The sequence below is a fragment of the Argopecten irradians genome, chromosome 16 (genome assembly GCF_041381155.1).
Source record: "Argopecten irradians isolate NY chromosome 16, Ai_NY, whole genome shotgun sequence".
NCBI lineage: Eukaryota > Metazoa > Mollusca > Bivalvia > Pectinida > Pectinidae > Argopecten > Argopecten irradians.
In genome coordinates, this window is record NC_091149.1 from 15,580,994 (window position 1) to 15,603,910 (window position 22,917).

The window sequence follows — 22,917 nt, forward strand, 5'->3', positions numbered from 1 at the left end:
CGCCATAATTAGCGCCCCTCTCCCTATAGGCACTCTCCCCTTTTCTGGAGAAGAGTTGAAGTTGTATAAATGCCCCCATCTCATGTATTTAACAATGTTTTACAACATGCGATGACTCTAACATCAGCATTGTATCCCATATTACATGAACTTGTGAGTCTTTTAAATGTGAATTTCGACTAAATAATGCATCTTAAAGGATAAAAGGCATGTGCATGCTTACTGTAAAAGATTTATGTACAGGAAAAATTAAAATATGGCACCCTTTTTTCGTCCACACCTTACATTTCGGTTCATCAATATAAGCTTCCCCCTGTGTTACAATTATACTGGGTCAAATATGGCGGATCAATCTTCAGGGTCTCTCTGTAAATACAAGGTATAATTTTCATCCTTAAGCTTAATAAGAATACAGGAATTATATGATTACTTTCACAGAATTATAAGGAGAGATTAGAAAACCATCTCCCTTTAATCTTTCGTAAATATGAAGAAATTAACAATAGTTTATTTTACTGCAATACCGTACCATTTAACTATCAAATTAATTAGCATCTAATTAAGTTCAGTATGTGGAAACTTTAAGCTCTTTTACTAATCTTTGGTAAAAGTCATAGGAACTCTTTTGAAAAGAATGTACATATCAAGCCTAATTAGGATGTATCCTTAATGAACCCCAAGAATCCCAGACTAAATAGACTTTACATAAACAACATTACATAACGGAGAGCCAAAATACCACCAACATTGATATCCTGATCTTTAATTAACCCCACTTATCTTAAAATATATCCAAACCTCGTTAATGTCAAATCATTAGAAATCTTCAACACCTGTGAAATAGTAACCATGGTGATCATACTCCAGGTGTGTACTAGAGTGCTGCAACAATAGTTCTAGGTGCCAGTCCAAGAGAGTACATGTAAGCATACATTACATAGCTGTGACACAACACAGTATTTCTATATATCCTACCTTACATTCTGATACAGCTATAGAACTCCTCCACCCCCTCCACAAGGCTCCCTGATTATCAGATGTAGTCAGTGACAGGTCCCCCAACATACAGAATTCCCCAACATCTTGATATATTAGGCACATCACTCACAGGAGATTTCCTGATTCCTTCCCTGCCCTAAAGCTTGTTCCAAAACTACCATCAAAACATAAAGTTGCCACAGCTTAACCAAGTCAGAGAAAATTATCGTAAAAATGTTATTTCTTGTAGAATCTTAAATAAATTGAAATTTAAAAAAAAAAACATAGCTAATAGACAACCATCAAGTAAGTCTTTCATGAAAATATGGTGAACAGAATAAATATTTTCTTGATCTAAATTCATGTTAAGCTAACAATGCATGGAATTGAACTCCCTAAACAGCAGCCATTTTCTATTTCTGGTTTGGTTATGTAAATACTTCAAACATTCTCTTACCCCAACAACATATCTGACAAAGTGTTGAGATGTTCTCTGTGGAGGCGATAACACTATTACATATAGCCGGGCCTTTCACTGAACTCTACAGACACTGGATGAACATTCTCTATGAGTCATATGCTGATGCTTCACCACCAAAAATGTTTTGACTTTCTTTTCACAAGTTCGAGAGGAATCAGAGAGCTAATTGCTTTTTACAACATTGGACAAAAAATTGAACAACTTCATCAAATTTCTTTTTATATTTGTAGGTGTTGGGTTCTTAATACAGCATTGCTATCTGATCTCTGTTCCTGCTATTTTTGTCTTTTTTTTTCTCATTTTTTCTTTCTATCTTTATGAACTGTCTCACCAGGTAGAAATAGATAAGAAACATTAGAATAAACCTGAAAGTTTAATACTGTGAGCATTTGGTAGTGCTGAAAACCTAAATGGCTCCATTCCAATGTATGATTCATACAATCTCTTTTGCACCAAAATTGCTTCCATGGCTTTATACATATTGATTCTTCAGTGAGCTAAATATAGTCTTCAAACTTCGGGAAGTTTGTTTTTCCAAGAATAGAATAGACAAAACTTAGTCTTACATATTCAAGGAACTGAAATGAAATTTTCTTCATTATCTAAATTTACCAACAGACTAAGCCTTATTTTGACCATTTTTTGGCAAATGATGTGACCCCCAAATATACTACCTTCATAAAATTGAGTCTTTGATATAATATACTACCTGTAGTATACACTTCACATCAAGATTGATGAAAAGGGCTTCCATCGTCAGCAAATGTGACCCATAAACAAGAGGCCCAGAGGGCCTGTATCGCTCACCTGGTTTGTAATGCCTAGGAATGTTCTGAATACAGGTTCATTGTTTCTTTTCTGAAGGAATTTGAATATTTACCTCTAATTCCCCTATTGTGTCCCACTCTTTCTGCTCCAGGGGGTCAAAGACAAAATCTATACAAATTCCGTTAACCCTAAGGATGTTTCTGAACCAAATTTGATTAAAATCCAAGCAGAACTATATGACTATTAGCGATTTATAGGATTTATCTCTATTTTCCTTATTGGGCCCCATTCCTCCTGCCCCCGGGGGATCAGAGCCAAAATTTATATAATTTTCTGTTCTCCTTCCCCCACGGATGTTTCTGGCCAAATTTGGTTACAATCCATGCAGAACTCTAGTACAAGAAGAGATTTATAGGATTTACCTCTATTTCCCCTATTGGGCCCCACCCCTCTTGCCCCCGGGGGATCAGAGCCAAAATTTATACAAGCTCTGTTCCCCTTCCCCCAAGGATGTTTCTGATCAAATTTGGTTACAATCCATGCAGAACTCTAGGACAAGTAGAGATTTATAAGATTACCTCTATTTCCTCTATTGGGCCCCGCCCCTCCTGCCCCCGGGGGGTCAGAGCCAAAATTTACACAAGTTCTGTTCCCCTTCCACCAAGGATATTTGTGGCCAAATTTGGTTACAATTCATGCAGAACTCCAGGACAAGTAGCGATTTATAGGATTTACCTCTACTTCCCCTATTGGGCCCTGCCTTCCTGCCCCCGGGGGGTCAGAGCCAAAATTTATACAATTTTCTGTTCTCATTCCCCAAAGGATGTTTCTGGCCAAATTTGGTTACAATTCATGCAGAACTCTAACTAGGACAAGTAGCGATTTATAGGATTTACCTCGATTTCCCATATTGGGCCCCGCCCCTCCTGCCCCCAGGGGGTCAGAGCCAAAATTTATACAATTTTCTGTTCTCCTTCCCCCAAGGATGTTTCTGGCCAAATTTGGTTACAATCCATGCAGAACTCTAGGACAAGTAGAGATTTATAAGATTACCTCTATTTCCCCTATTGGGCTTTCCTCCTCCTGCCCCCAGGGCGTCAGAGCCAAAATTTATACAAGTTCTGTTCCCCTCCCGCCAAGGATATTTGTGGGCAAATTTGGTTACAATTCATGCAGAACTCCAGGACAAGTAGCGATTTAAAGGATTTACCTCTACTTCCCCTATTGGGCCCCGACCTCCTGCCCCCGGGGGGTAAGAGCCAAAATGTATACAAGCTCTGTTCCCCATCCCCCAAGGATGTTTCTGATCAAATTTGGTTACAATCCATGCAGAACTCTAGGACAAGTAGAGATTTATAATATTACCTCTATTTCCTCTATTGGGCCCCGCCCCTCCTGCCCCTGGGGGGTCAGAGCCAAAATTTACACAAGTTCTGTTCCCCTTCCGCCAAGGATATTTGTGGCCAAATTTGGTTAAAATCCATGCAGAACTCTAGGACAAGTAGCGAGTTATAGGATTTACCTCTATTTCCCCTATTGGGCCCCGCCCCTCCTGCCCCCAGGGGGTCAGAACCAAAATTTATACAAGTTCTGTTCTCCTTCCCCAAAGGATGTTTCTGGCCAAATTTGGTTACAATTCATGCAGAACTCTAACTAGGACAAGTAGCGATTTATAGGATTTACCTTGATTTCCCCTATTGGGCCCCGCCCTCCTGCCCCCAGGGCGTCAGAGCCAAAATTTATACAATTTTCTGTTCTCCTTCCCCCAAGGATGTTTCTGGCCAAATTTGGTTACAATCCATGCAGAACTCTAGGACAAGTAGCGATTTATAGGATTTACCCCTATTTTCCCTATTGGGCCCCGCCCCCCCTGCCCCCGGCGGGTCAGAGCCAATGTTTATTCAAGTTCTGTTCCCCTTCCCCCAAGAATGTTTGTGGACAAATTTGGTTACAATTCATGCAGAACTCCAGGACAAGTAGCGTTTAATAGGATTTACCTTTATTTTCCCTATTAAATTGGGCCCTGCCCCTCCTGCCCCTTGGGGGTCAGAGCCAAAATTTATACAAGTTCTGTTCCCCTACCCCCAAGGATGTTTGTGGCCAAATTTGGTTACAATCCATGCAGAACTCTATGACTAGTAGCGATTTAAAGGAATTGTTCACGGACGGACGATGAACGACGGACGGACGGACGGACGACGGACGCAGACGCCGAGCCATGACATAAACTCACCGGCCCTTCAGGCCAGGTGAGCTAAAAATGATTATAGTCTGAATTTATTAAATCTACCATAATTTTAAAACACATGCTCCAATTATAATGCTCCCTTTTTTACCTCATCAGCTTGAGACAAAGTGAGTTGCAATTAATACAGAATGGATGGGTTACCAATTGATTTGAGGAAAATGTTCCTTTTAAATTTTGTTTACACATATACGGTACTATGCAGGCTTATTTCTCAGAGCATAGGCAGTGTGAATGAAAGTAAATGGTAGAATTTTTAGGGCACCTGTCCCAGGTATTGTAAAGTGCAGGATGATTGTATCAGACAGAATGTCTCAACCCTAGTATCAACAAATTTAAGAATATTTGTAATCTTTCTGTTGCAAATGTAATATAAAGAATTCCAATTGAAAAAAGTAAAATCTCTTGCGCAAACATTATCCAGATTACATTTAAGCACTCTAACAATATGTAGTAATACAAGATGTAAACAGACGAAAACTGAAACTCCCATATAAACACATTGTACAATCACAGAACACAATCACATATCCTGGTAGAAAAGACCATTTTCTGAACAAAAACATAGCTCATATTTCCACCCTAAAATTATGAATATGGTTCATTAACCCCTGATGAGCAACACTTCGCTGTAAATAAATGGAGCCTTACAGCAGTGTTGTCATTGACTTTAGGTTGAACGGTTCGCTGTAAATGGTTGGAGCCCTAAAGTTGTGATGTCATTGACTTTAGTTGACCTTGGATGACCTTCCAGAGGACTGATCTGACAAGTGACAACGTACAATGGAAGTCGTTTTCGCGGACTTTGGTACTGGAGTGTAGATCGGGTAAGTTCTGGGTTCAGTCGGTACACCCGCACCCTGTACCAGTATCATAAAACAAATAACCCTTTATTGTGTTGTGTGCTCAGTAAAAAAATAAAGTTTTCTGTTATTTTCTTCAAAAAGTTTGTTTTTTCAGGTCATTTAGTTGAATAAAACATTTTATTTTGACAGCACAACAATTGTTTTTATTTACTTTTTATTTTGTCTGTAATACAAACTTGAAATGGGATGTGACAGGACGAGTGACACATACACTTGTGTACATGTAGATATTTATTTGTTTGTTTGTTTGTTGATCTACAGTTTGTCGCTATATATTTGAGTGAATTGAATTATATATGCCCCTTCCATCCCCTTTGAATGATATTGAACAACTAATCAGTTAAATTTATATATGTTATCAATTCAATTCAATTCAATTCTATTTTCCATACAATATCCCGTTATCAAATGTTCCTTTTTATTTGTATTCATCTATTGGTACACATATACTGTTACATATTTGTGTTAAAAAATAATTGAATAATAAAAAGCCCCAATTGAATGATATTGAATGACTTGAATTTGTTGAATTCTATTTGGTGACAAATTACATATATATTATCATTCAATTCAATTCAATTTCCCATCCAAATACACCATTATCATTGTAAGTACTGTCAGTTAACACACAGCTTTACAGATTTTTCAGTTGCTGTATAGAAAATCAGACTACCCAGTGATTCCGATGACAGATGAATATTAAATGACCACATACTTAACCTACATATAATGACATATCTCCGGTACTTCTGGTCTACCTACTAAATACAAATAGTCATGATTCACGATGATCTACGAGGTATCGCGACCCTCTACTGCGGTGGCGGACCGTCCGCCCATACAGATAATACAGGTGTTGAGTCTCAGACTTATCTATATAGTACGGGGTCCCCCTACCCCAATACCTGCTCCTGATCAGGTATGCGATATTGTATGGACAAACACAATGCAATTGTTGATATCTAGATCTGTGGAATATCCAGTAAATTCCACACCCGAAGTGGTCCCATCCGCAAAATCATGAATGATCTGTATTTTGTTATTATTGGAAGGTTAAATTGGTCCTGTCCACGAAATCATGAATGATCTGTATTTTCTTATCATTCATAGGTTAAACAGGTCCCGTCTGAGAAATCATGAACGAATTGATCTATTAAATTTGTTATCATTAAAAGGTTAAATCATGGGCCTATTCAACAATACTAGTTTCACACATGACCCTCAGCCAAATCAGGAATGTCACATTGATCAGACCGTATATATGTTTTATTTGTCATTTGAATGACTCAATTGGTACCAGTTTCACACAAGGCGAGAGACTTGGCATTCTTTCTTGATAGACCGATTATTTTTATTATATTATTGCGATAAGGTAAATATTTATACAGACCACATACATAGTATTACCAGGTTCATTTAGATTTCTTAATTTACTTTGTAAATATTTAACTAGGTTTATATCCATAATTCTGTTGAGTTTTATTCAATATCTTAATTACAGTTTGACACAGATTAAATTAACCAGCTTAATTACCAAAAGAAAGAATCTGATCTGTTGACTTTCCATTCAAAGCTACTAATTTATTATCAAAACTGAATTTCTTTACATACTATCGATCAGTCATACAATGATCTGTGTTGGATAGTTATTTCCCTTGCGGGTAGGTATCCCATTGTGATGTCATTGTTTTGTGAGCAAAACACACTTTTTCTGAAAAGTATGGCATTACGCTTGCAAACGTATGATTGCACAATCGATACCTACCCGCAAGGGTAGATAACTCAATATATAATATACAATGACAGAATACAAGTTCAAATGAAATTGCATGAAGTGTGCCAGTCTGTTATAAGGGTTATCTGACCGACCTAATTTTTTTATTCCCGACCCTAATTTTTTTACACTTTTCTACGAAAAAAAAATTAAAAAGTTGAGATTTCAGACTCCCGTTCCAGCAATCATTTTAGAGTGAAAGACACTAAAAAAAAAGGGGAAAAAAATTCTCCCGATCGACCGACTGACCCTTTTTTTTGGCCAATGTAACCCTAAACAGATTTTTTTTTTTTTTAGCCTTATATGAACCTTAGTTTATCCCTAATACAAGATTGAAGAAATACCTCCTGTAGATACTTGTATCAGTGAAATCAAATTGTTAATAAAATCTCCTGAAATAATAAGTATAAAGAGAGATTCTTTGCTGTTATGGACTTCAGCTAATTCCATAGAGATACTTATTCTCATTCTTCAAACTTCCTTTAAACAGATAATTTGTGCAATCAATTTTTAATCCCTAGAAAATAAAAGAACGCTTTGTCTGCTGTTACAGTATTTTGAGAGAAACATTGCCCCAGAGTTTTACATTTGGAGGATAACTGTTAATTTGGTGTCAATATTTTTAAAACTTAGAGAAGGGGCTTATTAAAGAGCATAAATAGAACTTCCATTATATGTTTGTTTGAGATGGAATTTGAATTTTTAATTTCTATGAAGAGCAGGGCAATTTTAACTCATTCAATCCTAAAAACTCATAATGAACTGTTCAAGTTTTTGTATCAGATGAGTTTAGATGTGTCTACAGAGGTGGATGAGTTAAATTTTAAGATGTATACTATGATCGAGTTTTATATTTACTTGGTGTTTCATCAAGGAGGTCCTTTTGAACACCATTCAATTGAATGAAGCAGCTTCGTCCTTTGATAATGGTATACTCTTGGGGTCAGTCAATTAAAAACACAGAGCAGGGCATTGAAATCAGAGATATAAGTGAATTATTTCCAACACATCCTTATATACAAATAAGTAGGAGTGATTGAAATGTGAAACTAGATCCTTTGACACAGTAACTTATATTTTTTTAGACTATACACGGCCTACATTCATAAACAGGTTCTACTGAAGATTGTCAAGGAGTTTCTCTTCCATTAAAATATTTATCTTACATACTGCCTTACACAAATTGTTTTTTGTAAGTGCGTAGGGGGTAATAAAGGGTTTTCATTTCATTCGTGTGGGTGGCGTTCATTCAAAATTCAAAAATATAGCTTTTCATCAATACATTTAAGATTGTAGGAAAAGCTTACTAATTTAAATCACAATCGTGAAAATGAAGGAGTGTCTTGATCTATCCGAAACATCAACACTACATCTTAGTACAAATTTTTAAAGAAAAATCAAAAGCGTTTCTGATAAACGAGGTGCATAATTATATATAATGACAAAATTGAAGCTTGAGCCTACCATTTAACATAGTCCTAGCTATAGCGAGTCATCAGCTACTACAAATATGACACATAAGACATTAACATTGTTTTGAAGAAATAAATAATTCTGTGATTGTCCCAATAATTAATAACGATAAATAAATCCATTCATCCCTGAAGACACATTTAGACTCTACCAAATCAAAGACTAGAACAGTTCATTAGAAATTTCAGGGGTGGGTAAGCTAAGGATCTCATTGCAATTGTAATGCATATTACAGACAAAATTTATTTGAGTGACTCAGATTTCCTAGGTTTTAGTCAATACCTCTGTTTGATGATGAAAAATGATGTATTCATCATTTAGGATAATCACAATGTATTTTATGATCGGTCTGAAGGGTATTGTTTGAAATTAATGAATAATAACTTATGGCCACATGGGCATCAAGTCTTGCACGATCAAAGAGGGTGGGGGGGGATATCTTCTATATGATCAATATTTTATTCCATGGGAATCAGTAAATGTTTTGAATCCAGCGACCTGAACCTTAGTTATTTGTAAGATTTTTAGCTGAATTATAATACTAGATTATCTCCCCCTTAAGTTTGAAACTAATAATCATCAACCAAAATTTAAAAATAATTCTCACATCCTGGAAACGTTAGTGGTAACCTCATTGAAGCCCCATACATTATTAAAATATAGCGACACTACTCAATTCTTGTCAGAACTTTATAGTTCAGAGACATTGCTAAAGCTGTAGAATTTTTTGCAATTTTCTGTATAGGTAAAAACTGCATTCATAATCAACTGAAAGGCAAACAAATATTTCACATTTAAGAGCTTGGCTTCTTGTCAATAAGTTAGCTTTTTTAATTACTAACTAGTGAATGAAATTAATAATCAAGTTACACTTCCTTGTGCCAACTTAACAATTATTAGACAACTTTGTAACACTCCTTAATTTACGTGATATGAATTTTAACAATGTTTGCAGACAAAACAGCAACAATTAACACAATTAATCTCATGCAGGTAGAAAAAACATGTATCTAAAAATGACTTAAAGCTTATATTATCATAAAATTCCATCTTTGTATGAAAAATATCAATTAAAGCATATGAACCTTTTCCCACAAACAAAATAACACAATAGAAGTTTTTACCTGTGACCTTCCATATGTCTAAACACACATAAATTGACCCAAATTTCTCACCAAACAGAACATGATATGTCCTTGACAGGGGAATATGTTTACAGATTTAAACCTTGACACTATACCAGTCCAGTGGACATAAATTGAGTTAAATTGCCCTCTACTGACAGCGAATAAGCCCTTCTATTGAACAGTTAACTAAAAGATCCTTCTAAGCATTATGGCTGTCACTCTAATCTCATCATTTGGGCACCAAATTTCACCCTCATATTGTTGTGAGTGCCCAATTGTACTGAACCCAAAAGGGTAAGACCCCTTCAAAGATTTGCTGAATACCCTCCAACTTGTTCTGCAAGATGACTATTATTTAAACACTCATGGCCCCAGATCACTTTTACTTGTCAACGCTTTATTTATATGACCGTCTCAAGTTCATGACTGCCAAAAAAATTTGATGAATATCTCAAGTAAAACACATCTCCAATTTTTTTTTATTGGCATTAAAAGCTTTCAAGAGTATGCTCTTTCCTCAATTCAATTTATTCATAAATTGTACTAGAAAAATGGAGATCAAAAGTGTTCTGTCTACTTGAAGATGTTGAGAATGAAGTATTTGTCAAAGGAAAGATAAAATTCAATCTCTTTATAGTCTGTGGTAGATCTATGTAGAGCTCAATTGTCAGAATGCTTACATGTTGTCTAGGAATCGGCAGAAGAAAGTTAAGATTCTGTGTGAATTGATGTAAATATTTATATAAAGCCTTCCCCTCTGGTCCCCTGTATCTGTTGATTTTTTTATTGTATTCAATATACAGTTAGATTAAGCAGCACAAGTTTTCAAACTAGGTAATATATAGCCCTCTCCAAATACAATTTTACAACATTCACTATACAGGAGGACTTTTAAAGGTTTCTAAAACAACACAACTTATTTTGGAAACTGACAGTGGTTTGTTTAATTTCTTGTATATGTTTTAGAGACTGACACTGGTTTGTTTGTGTTGGTCCAACTCTCTAAATGATGACCACTAAAGCAGGAGCATGCATGCAGAAACTACCACTTTTATAAACTTTGGTGTACTGTCTTGGCCAGGGGACAGAGCACAGAACCTACCTCACAGGGACAATCGAGTGTTCAACTGAAGACCAAAAATGAGGTGGTGTCAAGGGAGAGGTTAAGAAGATAAAAGAAAAGATCCCACAATTAGTTGCCTTTTACTATCATGCCATGGCCATGGCAGCAGGTACAATTCTAACACCCAACCTGCAATAAGTTTGGAAGCTTCTCCTGACAGCATGATAACCAGCATGAACAACAACTTCTTTCATACCTTTGCTTTCCCTTTATTTTTGCTGGCTCTGTCAGGAAGGTTTCATATATTTCCATCAACATTTCTTACAGACATGAACACAGCCACCCATTTATATCAAACTGTCAAAAAAATCTGAAATAACTCGCCACATTCCTCAGTAGATGCAGATTACATGGCCAATGTTCCAAACAGCACGGATCTTCGACTGTAAACAACTTGTCTTAATTTCATTATGTGTGGGAGAGATGTACCTGGCCGTCTGCTCGTTAGAACATGCTTGTACCACTTTAGACCTGCCTCTTTAGCATGTAAACATCAAACATCCGCCAAGAGCCAGCCACGCTCCTGACAACAACTCCCGACAACAACAACAACGTAACCGGCAGACAAACACAGCTTATATATACGATGTATCAGTTTATGAACAAGCTTCTTAAATCTCTCTTTCTATCCGCCCATAATTCAAAACATCACTTTCATATTCCAATCTGATGTTTATCTAAACTTGACTCTCTTTGAAAATAGATTCATATTGACCTTTAACTTTGACCTCTATACTCTCTGGGGTTTTTTCCCCAAAAATAAACTAGCTGATACTTTTACTTTACTCTTGCAAGGTGGACGTAGGATCTAATTTAGATTTTTTTTCTTTTTTTTTTTTAAATGTTTCAAACCACTTTAAATTATTTTATTATTGACTATGGTGACTGACAATTAAAGTTAACTGTTTTAATTAATTTTGATATCTGCATGCTTAAATTTTGACAAATCTGTTAATAAAGGACCATGAATGCAACCATGGAAACAAAAAAATGAATTGTCTTATATATAGTTAAATAACCTTGTCCTTTAAACATCCCTCAAATTTTGAGTTAAAATTCTGTGAACTTCAGGTAGCCCCCAGGGTTTTGGGTTTGGGTTTTGAACTCAAAAAGCAGAAGTTGAGGCCGTATATTTTAAGTTTTGAACACAGAACCCAGAAGTTGAGGCTGTATATTTTAAGTTTTGAACACAGAACCCAGAATTTGAGGCTGTATATTTCAAACTCAGAACCTGAAAGTTGAGGTCTTATTTTTTGGTTTTGAACTCAGAACCCAAAAGTTGAGGCAGTATATTTGGTAATGTGTATAAACACCTTAACCAGCATCTATAAGCCACAGAAGCACCATCTTCCAAGCAGCAAATTGTGTTTGAAGCCTGTATGTAGCTGCTAATTAAAACAGGCACAAGTTCTAAACACAAAAGTTCCCTACAGCAAAGTGAGCGACTGCTGTACACCAAAATTTGGCATCGGTCCTATTATCTCAGCTTTAATGACATAACCATGCCGTTCTTTATCGTTTCTCTCAGGTGTTAATCATCACTTTTCTATCTTTTTACACAGAAGAATTCCGTTTCCTTTCTGCTCCTATTCCAAGTAAAATAGAATCTACATGCCGAATGTATTTTTAGGTACACAAGTAGCTATACTAATACAAACTTTATCGTTGATTCACAAGAGATCATCGCCAAATTGACATTTAAATTTCAACTGAAATCGTTTTATAGCCTGATAAATTTCAATCAAATCGAATTTAAATTTTGATGTCAATCTATATTATGGAAAAAATTGCAACCAATACTACCAAAATATGGCAACTATTTAAATAATAAATTTAGTTTTAGAAGTAAAATTTAATCCGGTACTTAGTACACATACTTCTTTGGTGATTTTAATTTTAGCACAAACCTGTGTGTGTATGAACATGCAGGTTAATGAAGTGTTGACATCATGCATTCATAGATTTATAACTGCTATTGTAATTACAGGCCCATGTCCAATTCAGATCCCTCTCTAATCTGGCATAATTGTATAGTGTTTTCCTTCCTAACTATTTTAATTAAAAACTGTAAAATCTGGAAATTTGTCTATACTGTAAATTTACCTAATTAGTGGTCAAAGAAATGATAGTATTTCTGTCCATGTAGTCTTATATACATAACAGTTCCACTATACAAGAAGACACAATACGAACATATGGCAGTTTCCAAAAAACATGCACCTCGCACTTCACACACGCTTCTCACTGCATACATGGGAGGCCGTCCTTACAATAAAAATTGACCTTGGCTGTTAATAGGACATTAAAATAATCAAACAAACAAACAAACAACAATTTGTGCTGAAATTGGTCTTATTAAGCAGGTTGTCTTTTTGAAACTAGTTCACTCTTCTAATACACTGACATAGCAAGCGTACTGTTAAAAGTAGCCAAGGCTTATAATAGTTTGCCCCACATTTCATTTTCAGAAGAATAGCAACAAAATGGTTACAAAAAATTTAAACTTATATACATGTAATACCTTGTAACCCAGGTGCCCTAAGTGCAAATGCACTTTTGAAAATTTGATACATTAATTACAGTCTAAGAGTGCAATTAAGTTTGAACAGTTAAAGCTATATGGATGGTATATTCATAGATTTGTACTTTCTGTAGTACTGTGAAATTGACCTTCTAACGTCCCTGATATTACACTGACAGATCTTCTAATGTCCGTGATGTTAAGCTGACGTCACCGATATGTCCCATGCAATCCCCTTTCCTTCTATTACCTAATTTAAAGACATTTGATCCCGGGCCTGGACCAGAAATACACAACTATGAAAATATAACTGTCACTCTACAAAGTCATAAATCAAGTTTATTTCTAAATTTTATGACGAGTTAAACAAACATGAACAAATTCCCCATTGACCTCCATACAGAGGTTATATTTTACAGGGGTTAACCTCCAATCTAGGGTAGGTTGTAAGGACACTAGAGTTATGGATGGGATTTTAATTACTTAATTCTAAAACAAAATTTAAGTCTAAAACAATAAAATTGTAGCAGCTTGATTACACAGGCTTTGGATTTGTAAACCCTGTTAATATCACAATAATCGTTTTCAGTTTGAATAACTTAATTACATATGAATTTAAACATTAGTTGAATTCCAAATTAAAAAGTTAAACTTTCCTTTGTAATATATCCATCACACTAAAGCCAGCCATATCAACTTTTCTTTCTGTTTCTGAACCTTTAAAATCCCTCTCACCGCTCTTCAGGTCCCTGTGGCATAGAGCCCCAACACCCAACCTCATCTCCCCGCCCCTTAGGTCCCTTTGACATGGATCCCCAACACCCAACCTCATCTCTCTGCCCATCAAGTCCCTGTGGCACAGACCTAAATACCCATCCTCATCTCTCTGCCCCTCAGGTCCCTGTGGCACAGACCTATATAAGCACCAACCCTCATCTCTCTGCCCCTCAGGTCCCTGTGGCACAGACCAGTATATAAACACCAACCCTCATCTCTCTGCCCCTCAAGTCCCTGTGGCACAGACCTATTTAACACCAACCCTCATCTCTCCACCCCTCAAGTCCCTGTGGCACAGACCTAAACACCAACCCTCATCTCTCCTCCCCTCAGGTCCTTGTGGCACAACCCAAACACCCACCCTCATCTATCCACCCCTCAAGTCCCTGTGGCACGGACCTTAACACCCATCCTCATCTCTCCTCCCCTCAGGTCCTTATGGCGCAACCCAAACACCCACCCTGATCTCTCCCCCCATCCTCAAGTGCCTGTGGCACGTACAGACCTAAACACCCACCCTCATCTATCCACCCCTCAAGTGCCAGTGGCACGGACCCAAACAACCACCCTCATCTCTCCGCCCCTCAGGTCCTTGTGGCACAACCCAAACACCCACCCTCATCTCTCCCCCCATCCTCAAGTGCCTGTGGCACGGACCCAAACAACCACCCTCATCTCTCCGCCCCTCAGGTCCTTGTGGCACAACCCAAACACCCACCCTCATCTCTCCGCCCCTCAGGTCCTTGTGGCACAACCCAAACACCCACCCTCATCTCTCCCCCCATCCTCAAGTGCCTGTGGCACGGACCCAAACAACCACCCTCATCTCTCCGCCCCTCAGGTCCTTGTGGCACAACCCAAACACCCATCCTCATCTCTCCGCCCCTCAGGTCCTTGTGGCACAACCCAAACACCCACCCTCATCTCTCCGCCCCTCAGGTCCTTGTGGCACAACCCAAACACCCACCCTCATCTCTCCGCCCCTCAGGTCCTTGTGGCACAACCCAAACACCCACCCTCATCTCTCCGCCCCTCAGGTCCTTGTGGCACAACCCAAACACCCACCCTCATCTCTCCGCCCCTCAGGTCCTTGTGGCACAACCCAAACACCCACCCTCATCTCTCCGCCCCTCAGGTCCTTGTGGCACAACCCAAACACCCACCCTCATCTCTCCGCCCCTCAGGTCCTTGTGGCACAACCCAAACACCCACCCTCATCTCTCCGCCCCTCAGGTCCTTGTGGCACAACCCAAACACCCTCCATCCTCATCTCTCCGCCCCTCAGGTCCTTGTGGCACAACCCAAACACCCACCCTCATCTCTCCGCCCCTCAGGTCCTTGTGGCACAACCCAAACACCCACCCTCATCTCTCCGCCCCTCAGGTCCTTGTGGCACAACCCAAACACCCACCCTCATCTCTCTGCCCCTCAGGTCCTTGTGGCACGGACCCAAACACCCACCCTCATCTCTCCGGCCCTCAGGTCCTTGTGGCACAACCCAAACACCCACCCTCATCTCTCCGCCCCTCAGGTCCTTGTGGCACAACCCAAACACCCACCCTCATCTCTCCGCCCCTCAGGTCCTTGTGGCACAACCCAAACACCCACCCTCATCTGTATCTTGCCAAGCCTCAACATATATTAATATACCCCATGAGCCACTGTCTCATCTCAAAATTAAGATTTGAAAAGTAAGTTCACCCCTCTCCAGGAAAAGCTGAGAATCAGCAAATACACGATATAATATTATGATAGACTCATGCAGTTTGGTTAATACCTCGTAACAATTTATCTTTAATATGAACGATGTGACAAGTACCCTTTTAATATCATGTCACGGGTTGTAAATTTGAATTTCATATAAATATCTAATAGATGACTTGTTCGCCTACACAATTGATAAAAATTTTCAGGTCGTTGAGGTAAATATCAAAGATAAAATTGGGGTTTTATATAACATACTTAAAACAAGCTTTTTTCATAAAGATGCTGACTTGCAATATTTAATGTGTGTGTACTTTAAACTTTAACAAACAGTTTTGATGACACAGTAATAGTAATGTTTCAACACTAAATGTCACAATAAATATTGTATCTAAATATTTAAAAATGTTTTCATAAAACTTTTCAACTTTATACATTCAAATGAAACTATGAACCAATTCGCTATCAGGTATTTTACCCTTACATATTTACTGTTAGCACAGCTTAGAATACCAACCGTCACAAAACCAAATCCCTAATCAAATAAATGTCTGCGCTACCGCTCTATGCATGAGGAAGACACAACTGAGGTAGACTCGGACAATTCCTGGTACATGTTTTTATCAAGAATAAAGTGTTGGTTACAAAAAAATTTCAATGGTCATAAGAAATCAATATCTACCTGTCAGAAATTAGGCCAAGCTTTATAACAGTTTGTACTGGAATTCACCTGGAAATTCTCTCACCCATTAAAATCTCGTTAAGAGTCAACTGAGATGATGGCAAATCCTTTCTAATGACATTTTTACACTGTCCGCTAACAGGTCGCAGTGTTTAAAATCACTTAGTTCACAAACATCCACGCCAGGCAAGTCGGTGCAAAGTGTAAGGGTGTATACTGATCCCACAAAATTTGATACATTCTTAAGTGAAAGTGGCATTATTTTCTATAAATACCAGGCGGGCATGGGGGAGGGGGAGATATACAAGCTGCTAAAAGGCTACTTCAGGTATTTATTATTCTATTTTGTTTGTTCTAACTATGAAATAACAGCCAGCATCATTTCATGCAAAGTACCTGGAGAAAAAAACACCAACCTCTACTTGATCAGTATCTTACAACAGACAGGTGTTGCAAGGCACCTAATAGGAACAATAGGAGTAGAATAACTAAAGGTAGGTAGGAAATAGGTAGTGGATACAGTTTGGGGTTTATTATATTAATATACTATCAGCAGCCAGGGTCATTTAAGGATATACAAATGAACCAGGTTTGATGGTGGAGGAAAGTCTGAGTACCTAGTGAAAAATCACCGACCAGTTATCAGTGCCTAGCTGGCAACTGCCCAATATGGGGTTCGGACTAGCAACCCAGAGGTGGATGGCTTGTGTCTTATGCTAATATGTGGATACAGGTAAATACACATAGGAGATACAGGTAGGTACTTACAAAATAGTGAGAATACATGTTTCATACTGTTAAAGTTTGGTAGAGGAATAAATCAAAGTACGAGAATGATAGTTGGTAAGCTACGTCAGGTAAATAATCTAGTAAATAAACAGATTTACACATAATCACAGGTGAGAACATTATCAAACTATAAAAGTAAATAAAACTTATTTACATATAGAACATACAGGTAAAAACACTGATAAACAAAACATATGATAAAATTTACCTGTTCCTCAGCAAATCAGCTTCGACAAAAACTCACAAAAAACTCTCTGAAGTTATTTCCTCAAGGAGTTAAAACTGCAGTGACACAAATTTTAAATCCGAGTTGAACTAAAGGCTGTCGTGCTTCTATTGACAGTGTGAGCTTTGTTATTTATATAGGTATACAATGTACACACACAATAGACGCGGATCACATTTCCTTATCCAAGCCACTTCCAACTTGAAACAGTTAAAGTTCAAGTACGAACAGTATATGTCTCTTAATCTCCCATAATTAACTTTTTCCTCCTGTTACGACTACTTATAAGCATTCAATACCGTTCAATACTGTATATCCTAGCCAGACCCAGTCACTGAGAAATCAGATCGTGTTTTTATTTTATTTTACCTTTAAAACTTCGCTAATTGCCCAGACAAGGTATGTGGTTTTTACCTAAATGTAGAGCAATTTTATCGCAATCTTAAAGAGGCTATGGCACACGAGTTTAACAAATTATCACCGAAACACATGTGGTTTTATTCAAGGATAGAAATTACAACAGGATAGATTTCAACACAGATTTCTACAAATCATATGAAATATACTGAAAAAAGCTAGGTTAAAAGCTTTAATTTGTCAATGTGATCATATTCCAGGGATGTAGACTCATGTGGCTCCACAATATGCCTTTAAGTCACAGACCAGTGAACACAAATGTACCTATATGTTATACATAGTTTTCACACAAAACTATATGTGAAATACAATCATTTTCTTTTAAATTGATAAAAGAAACATCATACCGTATGATTCATTTTAGAATTAGTAACCAATTACTAGTGATTACTGAAAAAATTTTATTATTTTTTTTTTGTTTTTTTACATCTGTTTATTCAAAATCTACAGAAATCAATGAGCATTATACATATTAATTAAATAGATTTTTGAGTTGAACACATGGTGACTTTGGAATACATTTTGGATTCAATTTGAATTCAAAATGGAGGCCATGGTGGCCATCTTGGATTTCAGATCAACCCAAATATAACATTACTTGGACCTGTTGCACCATGTCAACATCATTTCAGTCAAGTTTCAGATGGTATATAGTCACTGGTAGATATTGAGAAGAGGTTCAAAATATTATGTTTTCAATATGGCGGCTGTGTCAGCCATCTTCGAGTGAGAGTTAGTCCCTTGGGTACTTATTAGGTTAAATATTTTTCTTTAATTCTCACTGTGTATTCTAATTTTGTTTATACTTTCACCTCAAATCACACATGTATCAACATGTTATGATATACATATATGCATATCAATGACAGATGATTATTTATATTTATCATCCACAGGTCTAAAAGCTTATATCACCTTGTAGTAATAATGTCTATTTATAGCTAAAGAAATACAAACATTTAACTATGTCAGTGGTGTCAAGATTATAACGGTCCTGTAGGAAACATCTACCTTTTCTGACACTCAGAGATTCTCATTTGATTTTCAGAAAAACACTTTCAGTATATTCAGAATGGTTAAGCAGAGTTCAGTCTGTCCTTACCAGTGTATTTAGTTTTTACCTAGATCAGCACCAAATGGTTCTCTTCAAATGTATATATGAATATGTCTGCCACATTCAACTAAGCACTTCAACAATGTGGTAGGTGGACTAATCAATGGTATATATCACACTTTACCTACATCATCTTGGTATCTCGTAACCCCCCCCCCCCCCTTTAAATAGAGTTGAGTGAAAGGCACTTAATGGCGCCAAATTTTGACCTTAATTAATTTAGTTACTGTAAAAACATATTGAAAAGGATATTTGAACAATAATATTTGTTTGCATGAAAACTAAAATCAAGAAACCTTATTGTATTCATATTCTACAAAGTCTTAAACTAATTAATAATTATAGGCAAGTGGTTGTAAGGATTTGGAAAGGGGAAGAGAAGGGGATGGCGCAGCTAGGTTTCTATGGATGTGGGGGATGGGGACACGGAAGTAGGGATCTGGGGGAGGGGTCGGGTTTCTAGGGAGGGGTGTTTATTGGGTTGAGTACAGTATTTTGCATGCACACCATTGATACACTGTTTATCGGGGAGTGTACTGTTGGACATCTACATCATTCAGAAAAGGCTATTTACAACCACATAAATTATATACCTGTATACAGGTAAAATCCATCAACAAACAAAATAACCATTGAACGTCATTCATAACATTATGAACACATTACTGACTGAAATGAATGTGTTAATTTTTTGTCTGATTTATTTGTATGACGTTTCCAAATCCTGTTACTCGCCAGATTTCAATTTAATGTCACAGATATTTAAATGTACAAAAAGGACTTAACTAATCTTGTCCATATCTTAACAAAAGAGTTAAATTGAATCAATGATGTGTTCAAAGACAGAATAAAAATCCTTATTCAATGGCCTACAAGGATAAAGATTGTGATTGCATGCACCTGGCATGGATGAAGAGTGAAAAGCGAGTGGTGGGGTTGATAGCTAACAATTTTTTCCCAAATTAGCTGAAGCAGTCTTGCTCATTTGCCAAATTCCATGCATGAAATTTCGGATTATTTCCAATTCACATTTGTTTTTCAGCATTGTCCATCAGAAAAAAAAAAAAATACAATTCTTCCAGTTTTATACATGTACATAACACTGAATTTTAAGAGTACAAGAACATTAATTATTATTGCTCTGGATGGAAGACAGCTAAATGACGGGTCAGAATTAGGGAAGGTCGTGATCAAATACAGGTATTTTATAATCAATCAATCAGCATGAGTCAGAAATACCTACAGATATCTACATGTATCTTGATTGACCCGGTAGATAAAGTTTTTCTACAGATAATGTTTACACAATATTGTTACTTACTAGTTAAATAACAGTGAGGAAAACAACTGGTTTTATCATTGTATACAGAAACTAATATTTACTTAACAAGTTAAAAGTCAGTGTCAACAGTCTCAGCTTGTAAACATAGATCTTTATGTAAAAGTTAAAGCTAACATTGGTAGAACGGATTACGCTACAATCATAATTGTGTGAATAGTCTACATTCTTTAAAGTTAACTTTACTTTCACTTTCTTCTTGAACAAACAGGCCGCAATGCATAAAATCCTCAATAACAGATACAAAGTACAACTGGATCTTAAATGTCAAATATGTAAAAGAATCTGAACAAGGCACTATCAGATTATTTTTATACGTGTTTGCAAGACATCTATTTGGAAAAAGAAAAAGAAATTTTTGTCAATAATAATTTTATACCTCCATCCCTCTGCATCAGGAAGGAAAACACCAACCCATCCTTTCTTTGAAGAAGGCTGGATAAATAAATGCAAGATACATTTGCATATCTTTGAATTTGAAGACATGGCAATATCATGTTACTGGCTAACAAAACCAATGTAAATTGACCAATACTCATACAGATTTTAGAAGTTGGAATGCAAACCACTACTTTTTACCAAGTAAATGACCAATCCCTTTAGGATAAAATCGATACCCAGGACACTTTCTCAGCGTATTACACCAATCTAGTCTGTTATTGACATAAGGTTTTAGACAGTGAGTCACCACAACCAAATCTGTTTGAAGTCATCGCGATATAAAATCTAGAGTCTTGTAAATTAAATTTAAACTTAACTAAATCAATTAATGACTTTTTTTACATATTACAAATTGGTTATTCAATTATCATGCCACGTGTTACAAACAGGCGATAAGTGATAAGTACATTGAATTTCGCGGGTTGGCACAGGGCTCCAAAAACGGGCATACGCAAACAACTGACAGGCGATGTAACTTAGCAATTTTTTAAACTTTCATTAAATTGACAACATAAATGAACTGTGTCATGTAAATCAATAATAACAATTTCAGCTGTAAATGATTGCATATTTATGATTTAGATCGTTTACGTACCTGTATTCCTAAGATTGATAAGGTGCAAACACCGTTATATTTTCCGCCTGCTTGATTTCAGTTTAGACTAACTTTCGCGTCTCCACACTGAAGAGTTACACACAGTCGTGTGTCAAATACCATACGGTCTCTAATAAACGAACGTGGAATAGGCAACTTTCACTTTTAACGTCTCGTCTGGTACAGTTGAAAAACAGTATTAAAATAATACTGGTTGTGGATATTCTTTTTTTATTTAAAAGTTTCCATTTTTTTTAAATTTATTTGAACATGAAAAGGTTAATTTAAATTAACTTTTTTTACCTCTGCCTATCTTACAGTTATTGATTTACGGACTTTATATTATATACATAAAGTAAATTAATAATTGATCATCGAACTGTGTAGAAGAAATCGAGAAAAGATTTCACTTTTTTCTGCTAGAGAATAAGGTAATTTTAGATTAAAAAACCAATAGAGCCTAAAAATTGAACAGAAATTATTTAGTCCAATTAGAAAAAAAAATAGCTTGATGTATAAAAATAAATAAGTGTCAATCAGCACAAACCCGACCACCCTCACGAGGGCATACAATACACGTACATTATGTTAATGTTTATAAAATACATGTGCATATACGAAACCACACAGATTACGCTACAAGCTTCGTTTCTGGACACGATTGTGATGTGTATTGCAGTACAATGTAATCACTAATGCGATATGACAGCTGGGGTACATGTAAAGGCCATATCTAACTACAGATAGTCACATTAACGATATATAAATTCGGTGTTTACACGTGAGATTTTTAATGACGTGGGCAAGCGAAAAGTACACAGCTGAGGTGAAATTAATTCAATATTGTCAATTTCATAGTCGAGAGACAAACATTTATTTCACAGTAGACTGTCCTGTGTAAACTCGTATCCGATATCATCTCGGATTTGAAGTTCATTGATAAAATATACCTAAGTTCGCATTTACTATATATATATATATACGTGAAAGTGAGACAAATCACTTATGTACCAATATCTTCAGATCTGAACGTATTGAGTAGACCAATATGTACATGTACGTATATATAGAGAACACTAATTATTTGAAGTTTATTGATGAACTATGCCAAAGTTAGCGTTTACTATATAGAGAAAGTATCTGCACATGTACAGTGTAAATTTGAACCAATATCTTCAGATCTACATATAGAGAGCACCAATTAATTATAGAAACTCCTGCCCGATATCATTTTGGATTTGAAGTTAATCCATAAAATATACCAAAGTTTGCATACATATACAAGAAAGTGAGACAAACCATTATCATCAGAGCGCGACACCTGCTTCCTCCATATCTACATGTACGTATGAGCTAGTACGCAATGTCATCTCGGATTTGAAGTTCGATTAAATTAATATAAACCAAAGTTTGCATTTACTTTGGAAGCAAGTCAAACCACACGTGCATATTTTAATCACGATACATGTACCTCTAC

The 22,917-nt window shown here is 36.6% G+C and overlaps 1 protein-coding gene across 7 annotated transcripts in view; it reads right to left on the reverse strand.

The window, feature by feature from the left end:
• The window catches only part of LOC138310846 (serine-rich adhesin for platelets-like), a 168,384-nt gene that overhangs the window by 138,558 nt on the left and 6,909 nt on the right, over positions 1–22,917 (reverse strand). The window contains exon 1 of one of the 7 annotated variants that reach the window (XM_069252176.1): positions 21,441–21,498. The exons of 5 other annotated variants lie outside the window; for them this stretch is intronic. The gene's annotated coding sequence lies outside the window, so the exon portion shown is untranslated. Of the gene's footprint in view, positions 1–17,516; positions 17,641–21,440; positions 21,499–22,917 lie in introns of those variants that run through there. One more of the 7 variants, XM_069252174.1, reaches the window with a different exon arrangement.